This window comes from Octopus sinensis, linkage group LG3 (genome assembly GCF_006345805.1).
Source record: "Octopus sinensis linkage group LG3, ASM634580v1, whole genome shotgun sequence".
Classification (NCBI taxonomy): Eukaryota; Metazoa; Mollusca; class Cephalopoda; order Octopoda; family Octopodidae; genus Octopus; species Octopus sinensis.
Window position 1 is genome coordinate 135,737,389 of NC_042999.1, and position 11,891 is coordinate 135,749,279.

An 11,891-nucleotide genomic window follows, 5' to 3' on the forward strand; every position below is an offset into this window, starting at 1 on the left:
ACTCCAATTTGTAAAACAACTGCACGTCGGGGTCACCAATTTGTAAAATGACCATGTGAATGTCAGGGTCACCAATCTGTAAATGACCGTGCAAAGAGAGGTGACGAGAATGGCTCCTTAGTACATCACATGGTTGATACAATAAATACGAAAAGAATAAATGCATATAAGTGCCAGAAGGAAAAGAGAGACACAGCCAGGTAAAATGTTTAAGAGAAGATTTTTATTGATAGTTAACATGTGTATCTGTGGTGTGTCATGTATACATAATAATAGACACGCCGTTATGAAAACAAAGTGTGTGCATGTGTTAAGTACAGAGCCTGAAAGAGTCTATAACATGAAGTTAGAAGAATGTTCAGACACAAGGATGATAAATACCAGTTTGTAGTCAATGTACATGATAGTTGAAATGCTGTATCAAGAAGTTGTGGCTGTAATGCAGAGCCAGTTGAGGTACATGTCTTACAAGAAGTTGTAGCTACGATGCTGCTGCCAGTCACTTGGTACAGGAGTTCTCACAGGTTGTATTTGCGGCTAACCATGGTGAAGTAATTCACAAACAGTGTTGTGGTAGAACCTGTGCGAGTGTTGCTTGTTGCTGTGTATGTAGAGAGATGATGTTGATGACGTTAAGAAGATGATGGTGGTGACGAAGAAAGAGATTGCCATATGCTGTTGGACGAGTGTTGATGAGTCTCCATGTGGCTACTGTTGTGTTGTCACTGGAACTGGCTGTGTCCTATGTGGTCAGTGGCTAGACCTTAAAAGGTCTGGAACCGAAAGCCTTTGAGATGGTGTGAAGCTAGAGTTTTATAGTGAGCAGCCGGTTCAAACTGAGGTTTAGAAGAGACTGTCTCATGTGACCTTATTTGAAGGCTGTGATTGGTTAGGTTGCATATTGGCACGCAATAGAGCAAGAGACAATTGTGCCAATACCAACCAATCAGAGTAGTGGACACAACAGGGTCCAAAAGGGTGGGTGAAAGCTAGTGGTTATCTACTACATCTGTATTTATGTATATATAACAGAGAGAGAGGAATTTCCCTCACGTGTATGCTACAGTTGTATATAACTACTTTATTTTACTTGCAAGGTTCAAATTCCGCCAGGGAAATTAATTTTTGATTTTCACCCTTTTGGGATTGATAAAATAATTGCCAGTTAAAATGTTAAGGCCTATGCAATAGAATTATAACAGATGAAGACTACAATCTTCCTTTCAAAACATGTGTGACCATCATTTGTTTAAACACATTAAGCTGAGAAATGTGTTGCTTTATTGGCATTACTGAACAAACCACACCGGCCACTTCAATTTATTTAGCTGCATGTGAACACCTTTAAGCTGTATGTAAAAGCAGTTTTAAACTATGAAATAAGCACTAAAAATATTGAATATAGATTTTATTTCATGTTTCCACGGTTGCTAAAGTAGCATCGAACTGTAAATGAGACTAAATGTCTGATATGTGTTGTTAATAAGATTGTAATTTTTCTAACTATTAACTCATCATCTTTAGAGATAATAAATTTTCAATATTTACAGTAAATTTCAATCAGTTTGAGCTCAGATCCTCATTAGGTGCTTTATTCTTGTATGTGTACATAATACAAGCTTCCATTCAAACTTTGAATAGTTATTTATCAATTAAAAAACAAATGTTATTTGAAAAAAGAAAAAAAAATATTCTTAATTAATTGTAATTACCCCTTAATTTGAGAAAGAAAACTAAAACCTAATGGTTAGTAACTCTTTAAGATAAGGGATAATTTCCAGAAATAAAGAATTAATCTCTCAGAGTTTCTTTATGTGCCTAAGGGACGAGCCCTAAGCATTTAAATAAACTTTTTTATTTGTTTTTATTTTGTTTAATATACTTTATGTGAAACAGAGATTAAAACATATCAGAATTACTAAAATAAAGAAATATCTACATGCTTTAGATTATCCTCTGTAATCTGTTGTCAATAGACTTTCTAGTGTCTATTTGATGTCTTCATCATTTAATATCTAGAAATGTTGAAGAAGGTGACACTTTTTTTGCTTCACTGAAAATCAGACAACACTCGATAAATATACTTTTTATTAAAATTAAGCATCACGTAGCAATCAAAGAAAACGTATTCTGGTTCCATTTCCATGTAAGAGAAAGTGTGTGCAGTTAAAATTAGCTATTAGTGCTTAATTTTAATTTGCATATGTGAAAAATCAGAGATAAAAATATCCTAACATTTTGTGATAAACAGGTTGGAAATCACTGATTAAAAAATACCAGGATTATTAAAGCTAAGCTATGTCAACAACTGCTGCTTGTTTCAGTTGATGTAAACTCATATTGATAAACATCAAAAGACCTCTTCTTTTGTTAAAATGACACCAGCTTTTGGGTGACTGATGAATTTTTAGTACTAAAAGAAAATATTGTATGTAAAAGGTACTAACAATCTCAATTAATTTATTTAAGCCAGAACTTCTGCATGGTCACTCAACTTGCTAGAAATAGCAATTAAATTTCTCTCATGTCACTCCTGACCATCTTGAAAAAGGAAATATTAGACACTGATTCCTGGTATATCTGATTAAAAAGTTGAACAACTTTGTGTGTGTATTTGCGTGCACATGCTAGTAAACCATATGTCTATGTTCTTTCCTGTGTGCTGAAATCTGGTCTATGAGATTGTGTAGCTGTATGACAGTTCAAAGTTGTTTATATGGAGGAACTTCACATTAAGGAGTGGAATATACAATTTCCTGCAATTCAAACTACTTTATGGTCCCAGCAGACAAAATGGAAAAGGTGTTGCCCTGGAGGATGGTGAGGGAGATGTGTTGGAACAGCCACCCTGACACATGGGGCTTGCACATGTGGATAGCCAGCTCTACCCTGATAATGGTGAGCAGGGATATGGTCTGGAGGCAAAGAACACCAGAGATTTTCACTATCACAGGCTTGACCAGAAACCTGTCAGAAAGTGACTGAATCCTTGACAGTTTGCTTTTTTCAGCCCGATGAGCAGCAGAGCTTGGGCTGGTAGCTGAATACATCAAGTTGCCACTAGAGATGTTACAACATGTGGCATCCCAAATGAGGGTCCCTACTGCCATGGAACAGAAAAACTGTCATACTGTCTGGCCTTTTACTGTCCCCTCAGTCTATTTCCCTTCCCCTTGAGCTGGGAAAGGAAGCCTGTGGTGTTTAGGCTATGCTTTACAATTTTAAGGGTGGTGTGACATTGAAAGTGGCCAGCACTATGATGGCATGACAGTGAGTGGAGGCCAAAAGAATCCACAATGGATTCATAATGGCATTCATGAGACTCACAGATATGGAGGCCAAGCCTTGGAAACATCGATGCACAGACAGTCACTATCATGCCAAGAGCCAGGCGCAAGTAATGGCACTGTACTGAGTCACACTCCACTGTAAGGCTTGGAGGTTGAGCAGAAACATATTAGACTGTTGGTCAAGTCTGTGCACTAAATTGTCCATGCTAAAATTACTGTGTTGCTCAGAAGATCATTTCACAAAATCTCAGTGTTTCAGGTTTGGTCCTACTGTGTATTACTGTGGAACCAAACCTAACTGGAACTTTGTGAGTAAAATTTGGTGGATGGAAACTTTTTGCAAGTTGTCGTCATCATCATCATCATCATCATCGTTTAACGTCCACTTTCTATGCTAGCATGGGTTGGACGATTTGACTTAGGTCTGGCGAACCAGACTCGAATCTGATCTGGCAGAGTTTATACACCTGGATGCCCTTCATAATGCCAACCACTCCGAGAGTGTAGTGGGTGCTTTTACATGCCACTGGCACAAGGGCCAGTCAGGCGGTACTGGCAATAACCATGCTCAAATGGTACTTTTTATGTCCAGCGGCACTGGCAATGACCTTGCTCAAATGTTTTTCACGTACCACCAGCACAAGTGCTAGTAAGGCGACGCAGGTAATGATCATGCTCAAGTGGTGTTTTTAACATGCCATTAGCTCAGAAGACAGCTTGTTGCTCTGGCCCCAATCTCACTCGTATGGTACTCTTAGCGCTCCACTAGCACGGATGCCAGTCATCGAATTTGATTTCGATTTCACTTGCCTCAACAAGTCTTCGCAAGCAGAGTTTAGTGTCCAATGAAGGAAAGGCATGCATAAGTGGACTGGTTATACCCCTGGCATAGGCCACATGGTTATGGTCTCACTTGCGCTTGCCGAGTCTTCTCAAGCACAGCATATTTCCAGAGGTCCTGGTCACTAGTCATTGCCTTGGTGAGGCCCAGTGTTTGAAGGTCATGCTTCACTACCTCATCCCAGGTCTTCCTGGGTCTACCTCTTCCACAAGTTCCCTCAACTGCTAGGGTATGGCACTTTTTCACACAGCTATCCACATCCATTCTCACCACATGACCATACCAGTGCAGTCGTTTCTCTTGCACACCACATCTGATGCTTCTTAGGTCCAACTTTTCTCTCAAGGCACTAACACTCTGTCGAGTATGCACACTGACATTACACATCCATCGGAGCATGCTGGCTTCATTCCTTGTGAGCTTACGCATGTCCTCAGCAGTCACGAGCCATGTTTCACTGCCATGTAGCATGGCTGTTCGTACACGTGTTATACAGTCTACCTTTTATTCTGAGGAGAGGCTCTTTGTCACCAGCAGAGGTAAGAGCTCTCTGAACTTAGCCCAGGCTATTCTTATTCTAGCAGCTACACTTTCAGTGCACCCTCCCCTACTACTGACTTGGTCACCTAGGTAACGGAAGCTATAAACTACTTCTAGATTTTCTCCCTGGAATGTGGTGGAAGTTGTTCTCTGCACATTTTCAGTGTTATTTATTGCTCCCGAGCATCTGCCACATACAAAAACTATCCTCCTAGTAAGCCTTCCTTTGATATTGCTGCACCTCTTATGTGTCCATAACTTACACTGGGTACATCTTATAGGGTTTCTACCTATGCCTTTTCTACAGATCCAGCAGAGCCCTCTACCTGAAGGGATTTGTGGTTTGCCTGCCTTCCTACTTATTAGGACTTTGGTTTTAGCTAGGTTGACTCTAAGGCCCTTCGATTCTAATCCTTGTTTCCATACTTGAAACTTCTCCTCTAGTTCTTATAATGACTCAGCAATTAGAGCAAGGTCATCAGCATAGAGGAGCTCCCAGGGGCATCCTGTCTTGAATTCCTCCGTTATTGCCTAGAGGACTATGATAAACAGGAGGGGTCTGAGGACTGAACCTTGGTGGACCCCTACCTCTACCTTGAATTCTTCGCTGTACTCGTTGCCAACCCTCACCTTACTGACAGCGTCCCTGTACATGGCTTGCACGGCTCTCACTAACCATTCATCTATCCCTAGTTTCCTCATTGACCACCAGATAAGGGATCTGGGGACCCTGTCAAAGGTTTTCTCTATGTCAACAAAAGCCAGGTACAGGGGCTTATCTTTGGCTAGGTATTTCTCCTGCATACCTAGCCAAAGTATATATCCTTATATGCCAAGGTTAACCATGCCATTCTTCTTTTAGTCATTGATAAAATAATTACTAAACAAAGTTCTGTGGGGTCAATATAACTGACTCAAATCTTTGAAGGTGACACTCAGTTGTAAAAAAGTGAAAGTAAATTGGTCTAAAAAGTGAAAGATTGTGATAGAAACTGGAAGTAATGACAGTGACATCACAAAATTTTACAAAAAGAACATAAAGAACTTCATAATACCACATTCACAGTATGTATAATACCTTCTAGTGATATGTTAAGTATTTCAGAAGTAGCAGTTGATGTAAACCATTCCAATGTACTATATTCTAAAACAAACACTACTGAGAAATGTGATTGTTTCATCTTATATCAAATATATGTATGTTCTATTCATTGACTACCATGAATCCTCGAGTATAGTCCGCCCTTGAGTATAATACGCAGGGATTTTTAGGGGGCTGTACCACTGAAAAACCTAAACCTTGTGTATAATACGCACTCCTTCTCTAACTTGAGTCGTGTGTAATTAAGCTAGCAGCACCTAGTCGAACAAACACTTCCGCGCATGCATAATACAATAATGGTGATGTTCTTACCTGTTATATGGGAATGTAAATATGTTTGCAAATTGTTTTTGTTACATGTTATTGTGTTCTGAATACTTTTATTTTAATAAATGTTGCTTACTGCAAGTTATGGATGATTCTTTTATGATTTCATTGCTTTCAGGCTTAGCTTGAGGTATTTTTGCGCCCGACATCACAAAATGTCTGAATAAACATTGCTGGACAGCAAATAGAGATTTGGACATTGCTTAGAAAATATTTTTCATTTTTAACCTCATATATAGTATGCACTAGGGATTTTGACTTTTAAATTTTTGGGAAAAAATGCGGATTATACATGAGGGTTTATGGTATGTTGTATATATACAAATGGATATTACTGTCTTCACTTCTGATTTTGATTAGGACAATCTACTTCTACTTTTTTGCATCCATAACCTGCATGCTAACCGGTACTCAGCACAGCTCCAGTTTTTAAAAACCGAAATTGGTTGAAATAGGCGAAGGCATAGCTGTGTGTTTAAGAAGTTCACTTTGCAGACACATGATTTCAAGTTCAGACCCACGGCGTGGCATGTTGGGCCAATGTCTTCTACTACAGTCCTAGTCCAACCAATGAATTTGGTAGATGGAAACTGCGTGGAAGCTTGATGTGTGTGTGTGTGGGTTTGTCCACCCACCAACCATCTGACAACTGCTGTTGGTTTGTTTACATCTCTGTAATTTTGCAGTTTGGCAAAAGAGGCCAATAGAATAAGTACCAAACTTATCAAGGTTGATTTGTTTGACTAAACTGTTCAAACCAGTGCCCCAGCATGGCTATAGTCCCATGACTAAAAGGTAATAGGTATATATATATATATATATATATATATATATATACAAAATATATGAATCAACAATATGTTTGCTTGTGTAAAGCTGGCCTGAGATTAAACATGTAAATGTAATCCAAAGTTTACATAAATTTGAAAAAAACCTATTAATTCTGATAGAATTATAAGTACTGTTTAATTCTCTTCTTTTAAAGAATTTTTATCAATTATTAGCGAAAACATTTAATCTATAAAACTGCATATGTCCTTCAAAACTTCCATGCTTTATATGGCTGGTATAAACAAAAAAGAAAACACTTCATGCTGAGAAGTTTAGTGGAGTGAAATATTGACGACTTAAAATAATAATGAGAGAGATTGGTTTGATTCCTCATTCCAGGATGTCAAAAATAACCTCATATAGCCTAATTCCATAGGGAAGTAAATACAATTGAATTTGACTCAGTTTATTTATTTATTTATTGCCCACAGGGGACTAAACATAGAGGGTACAAACAAGGACAGACAAAGAGATTAAGTCGATTACATCGATCCCAATGTGTAACGGATACTTATTTAATTGAACCCAAAAGGATGAAAGGCAAAGTCAACCTTGGTGGAATTTGAACTCAGAACGTAACGGCAGATGAAATACTGCTAAGCATTTCACCTGGCGTGCTAACATTTCTGCCAGCTATCTGACTCAGTTTATTATTTTCATAATAGGCACCTACATAGCCATGTAGCTGAGAAGCTTGGTTCACAGTTATGTGGTTCTAAGTTCAATTGCAACACATGCTACTTTGAGCCAGTGTCGTCTATCATAGCCCACTGTTTCAGGTTAACAAATGCCTTGCGAGCAGAATTAAGTAGAAAGGACCTTTGTAGGAAGCTGTTTTATATATTTGTGTGTGTATATATATTTCCATAGTGTATAAATTTCCCACCTGGACAGGACACCGGTCTGTCACAGGATTACTTATTTTTGCCAGCTGAGTGGAGCAATCTTGTGATCATGAGTCCAACATCTTAACCATAGACTAGAACCCTTGAGGTCAATGCCCCAGTATTGTCAGTGTGAAATCAGTAAAATGAAACCCACAGTATTTTAATGATCTAATGATGTCAGAATAGTAATGGGGTTCCAGATAGATAAGTTTTAAGTTAAGTTACATTAAATTTTTCAGTTTTTTGAAGTATGTTCATCAGAAAAGGATAGTATTGTGACCTTTGCTGTCTCTTCTTGACTGGAGATACTGATACAACTAATGTGAGCCTGAATATTTGCAGCAAAAAATGTAAATAGGAAAGGAACTTCAAGATATATAAGGTTTTTTAATGGCTCAATTTTATAAATATATCTATTTTAGTATCATCAGCACAGAGCATTTTGACTGTCTTCATGTTCTGAGTTCAAATTCCATCAAGATCGACTTCACCTTTCATCCTATTGGGATCGATAAACTAAGGGGTCAGTGAAATTAACTCTCCCCCTCCCCAATTTCAGGCCTTGTACCTATAGGATTATAATATATATTATTTATATCATATTATGCTAATTATTTTAGTACAAGGATATATTAAAAGATAAAAAATATTTCTGAAATTTCTCTTCGTAAATTTAAGCAGGTCAATGAGAGCAAAAAGTAGGTCTGGTTGGCCTAATATTGTACCTCTCCCCCACTAAAGATGAAATAATTGTTATGATTGAGTGATGAAACTAATTAACAAAAGGGCAAACTATTTTCACTGATACTCTATCACTGATTACAAGAGGTCAAAAACTCGTAACAATCACAAGACTCTGGTTTTTAATAAAAGTGAATGACTTAATTAATGTTTCACTTATCTCCTCATGTTAGTTACAGAGTAACTGACAAGTTGTTTTTGTGTCTTCCACAAATAGACAAAACTATTTAAATTTGCCATTGTTCAGACACGGTAAATGTTACCTTTATAATGTGATAGTTTAGTAGGGAAACTATTTCAGGAGTAGCACCTGCTAAGACACTGTGACTACCCTTGTGTGGAACCAAAGTGTAGATGGGTCATAGAATCATGCTTTTGCTTACAAAGAGAAGTTTATAGAAATCAGAAAATACCAGAATGATAGATCTGATACAAAAATGCAGTAGATAGAAATTGGTGGGTTTAAAGTGGAAATATTTCTATCAGATATAAAGATATTTTATAGAAATTATAACCGGAGGTTTGAGCATACTGTTCATGAATGAAAGAATAGCCTATATTTCATGATAGCAAAGGAAAAACATGTAATTTACATGTTTTTATGATTAAGGACAGCTAAGTCTTTTAGATCATTCAATATTTTTGTGAAACTGGATAGTGGCAGAACTTCTGAAATGATTTTTACTTTTTTTTAATTAAATTTTTAATTATCTTTTGCATTTTTTGTGTAGTTTAAAAAAAAAAAACAGTTATCAATATATTAGTAGTAGTACTACTTTAAAAAAAATTCTTTTTACTTTCTCCAAGTCTTAGAAAGGGAAATGGATGCTCTGGTTTAGAAATTCTTCAGACCAATGCAAAGGAAACCAGTATAAAAGCAAGTTTAGATTATTTCAAAAGCCTCTATTTTTCACATTTAGAACTTACTTTTCTCATTGTGGAAACTGGGACCATTTTTATAGGATATACATTGAAGTGAACTCATAGAATGGTAGGTTTTTGGAAGGTAACACAAGTATTAGCAGGAAAAACAGATTTCTATTAAAAATAGGTTTTTATGATGAAGTTATAAACACAAAGAGAAAACAACAAAATAAAACAATCTAATCTCACAAAAGAAATTTGGAAGCTCAACAATCTTATTTAAGAGATAGTACAAACTAGATCAGCAACTGGAATATTCAAATCATATTTATTGGTAGTCAGTTAAGTTTGATGTAGCCAAGGGTTCATCATTTCTTGCTTAAAAAATTAACCTTTAGAATTATGTTAAAAACCAGGCAGTGTTGTGAGTTCAGTACTGTTCATGAGGTATAACCTGCAATATTTGGTGAAGATCAGTTGAGAAAACCAGAGGTTACTACAAGTGTAAAGTTTCCTGTTCTCTCTTTATATATATATATATATACACACACACATATCTACAGGTATGCTGATGCAAACAGGAAAAACAGAACTCAAAATATGAGTATATGTATATGTTTATTAATATTTAGCAGAAGCAACAGAGTGACTCAAGGGCCAAGATAAGTGCCAATGCACAAACCTCTCAGCCCTTGTGTCACTGTTATTTCTGCTAAATGCTAATAAAATCTATCTATATATTGGGTCATCCCATAAATAATGCAGTTTTTTTATACTCATTTTATTTTTCAAAATTAAAACAAAGTTCTTTTTGAATCTAAAATCTGGTTGACTTGCAAGGCCCCACTTCCAAAATTCACTTGTCATTGATGAAAAATACTCCTCAAGTACTGTTCTGACCTCTTCTACAGAAGTCGTATTCTTTTGGTCCAACTGTTTTTGAAGATTACGGAATAAATGATAATCAGATGGGGCAATGTCCAGCGAATATGGTTGGTGGAGTATCATTTCCCATTCAAACTGTTCTGGTCTTTGGAATGTCATCCTTGCTGTATGTGGACAAGCATTATCCTGATGGAAGAACAGCTTTTGTCTTGAAATCAAGGATGGTCGTTTTTCTTCTAGCGCTGATGTCGATGAACGGTCGAATGACCAAATCCAAGCTTCTTTGCTAGTTCCTCAATAGTTACAATGTGATTTTGTTCCACCAGGGTTTGCATGATTTCCTCGTCGAACTCTACAGATCTTCCAGGACGAGGCTCATCTTCTAGGCTGTAGTTTCTGGCTCAGAATTTCTGGAACCACCATTCATACTGGCATACGCTTATTGTCCGATCCCCACATACTGCATTAATATTCCTCTCACTCTCCATTGTGTTGTTAGCTTTATTGATCTCATAAAGCAAAATATGCTGAATATGCTCGTTTGTCACTTCCACTATAGCTTTGAAAAAATAACCGTTAAAATCAAACTGCACTCTTCAAAACTTGCACTAAGAATAAATACAAGGTAAAATTACTACCTGCTTTTATAGCAAGTTGATGCAGGTAGTTTATTCTGACTCCCTCCAACTTTTGTTTCATGCAATTGAAAAAAAACGCATTATTTATGGGATGACCCAATACATATAGTATCCCATTCCAAAGAAAAGCAACCCCTCTGACCCAGCCAACTATTGTCCGATTGATTTCACTTCTAACAACTCCAACGTAATAGAGTATGCAATTAATAATCTTCTCCAAAACTTTGAATCTTTCTCAATGAACATCAGTTTGGTTTCTGCAGAACCGGATCTACACAACCAGTGGCCTCTCACTTTAGGGACGTTCAATGAAAGCAATGTTCTTGCACTCAACATCAGAAAAGGTCTTGATTACGTCTGGCATGCAAATCTCATATGACAACTTGCTACCTATAGGCTCTACATATCTCTCATCTCTTAAATCAGTAGCGTCCTATCTAATCATACTAGCATGGCATGTGTTTAGAGGTCTTTCAGCTCCTCTCACAGTCAAGTCTGAAGTTCTCTAGTGTTTGGTTTTGTCCCTAACTGTCTTCCTTTTATATATCAATAACCTTCTTGCCACAATATCCAGCAATGCACCCTTTTAGACAGGCAACATTTTTCATTCTTTCCTAACTTTCCTCACTATACATCAGCCACACACAGTGGATCCATGTCAACCTTATTTCTTTTAATGGAAACCCTGCACCAAAAAAACCCCTCAAGAACTACTCATCAAGAAAACACCACTGCATTACACCCCTACTACACAAAAACAATACTAAGCTAGAGCCCTCACTGTCACTCCAAATCTTGGACCTCACTTCCTGTCACTAACCCTTACCTACTATTCAAGTAATGGATTGTTTATTCCATTCATCTTTAAAAATGTAGAGCTGTTAACAGGAAATATCAAGAAGGGGCACTATTTTTTTTACTGAACACTTTTATGTAAGGATACTG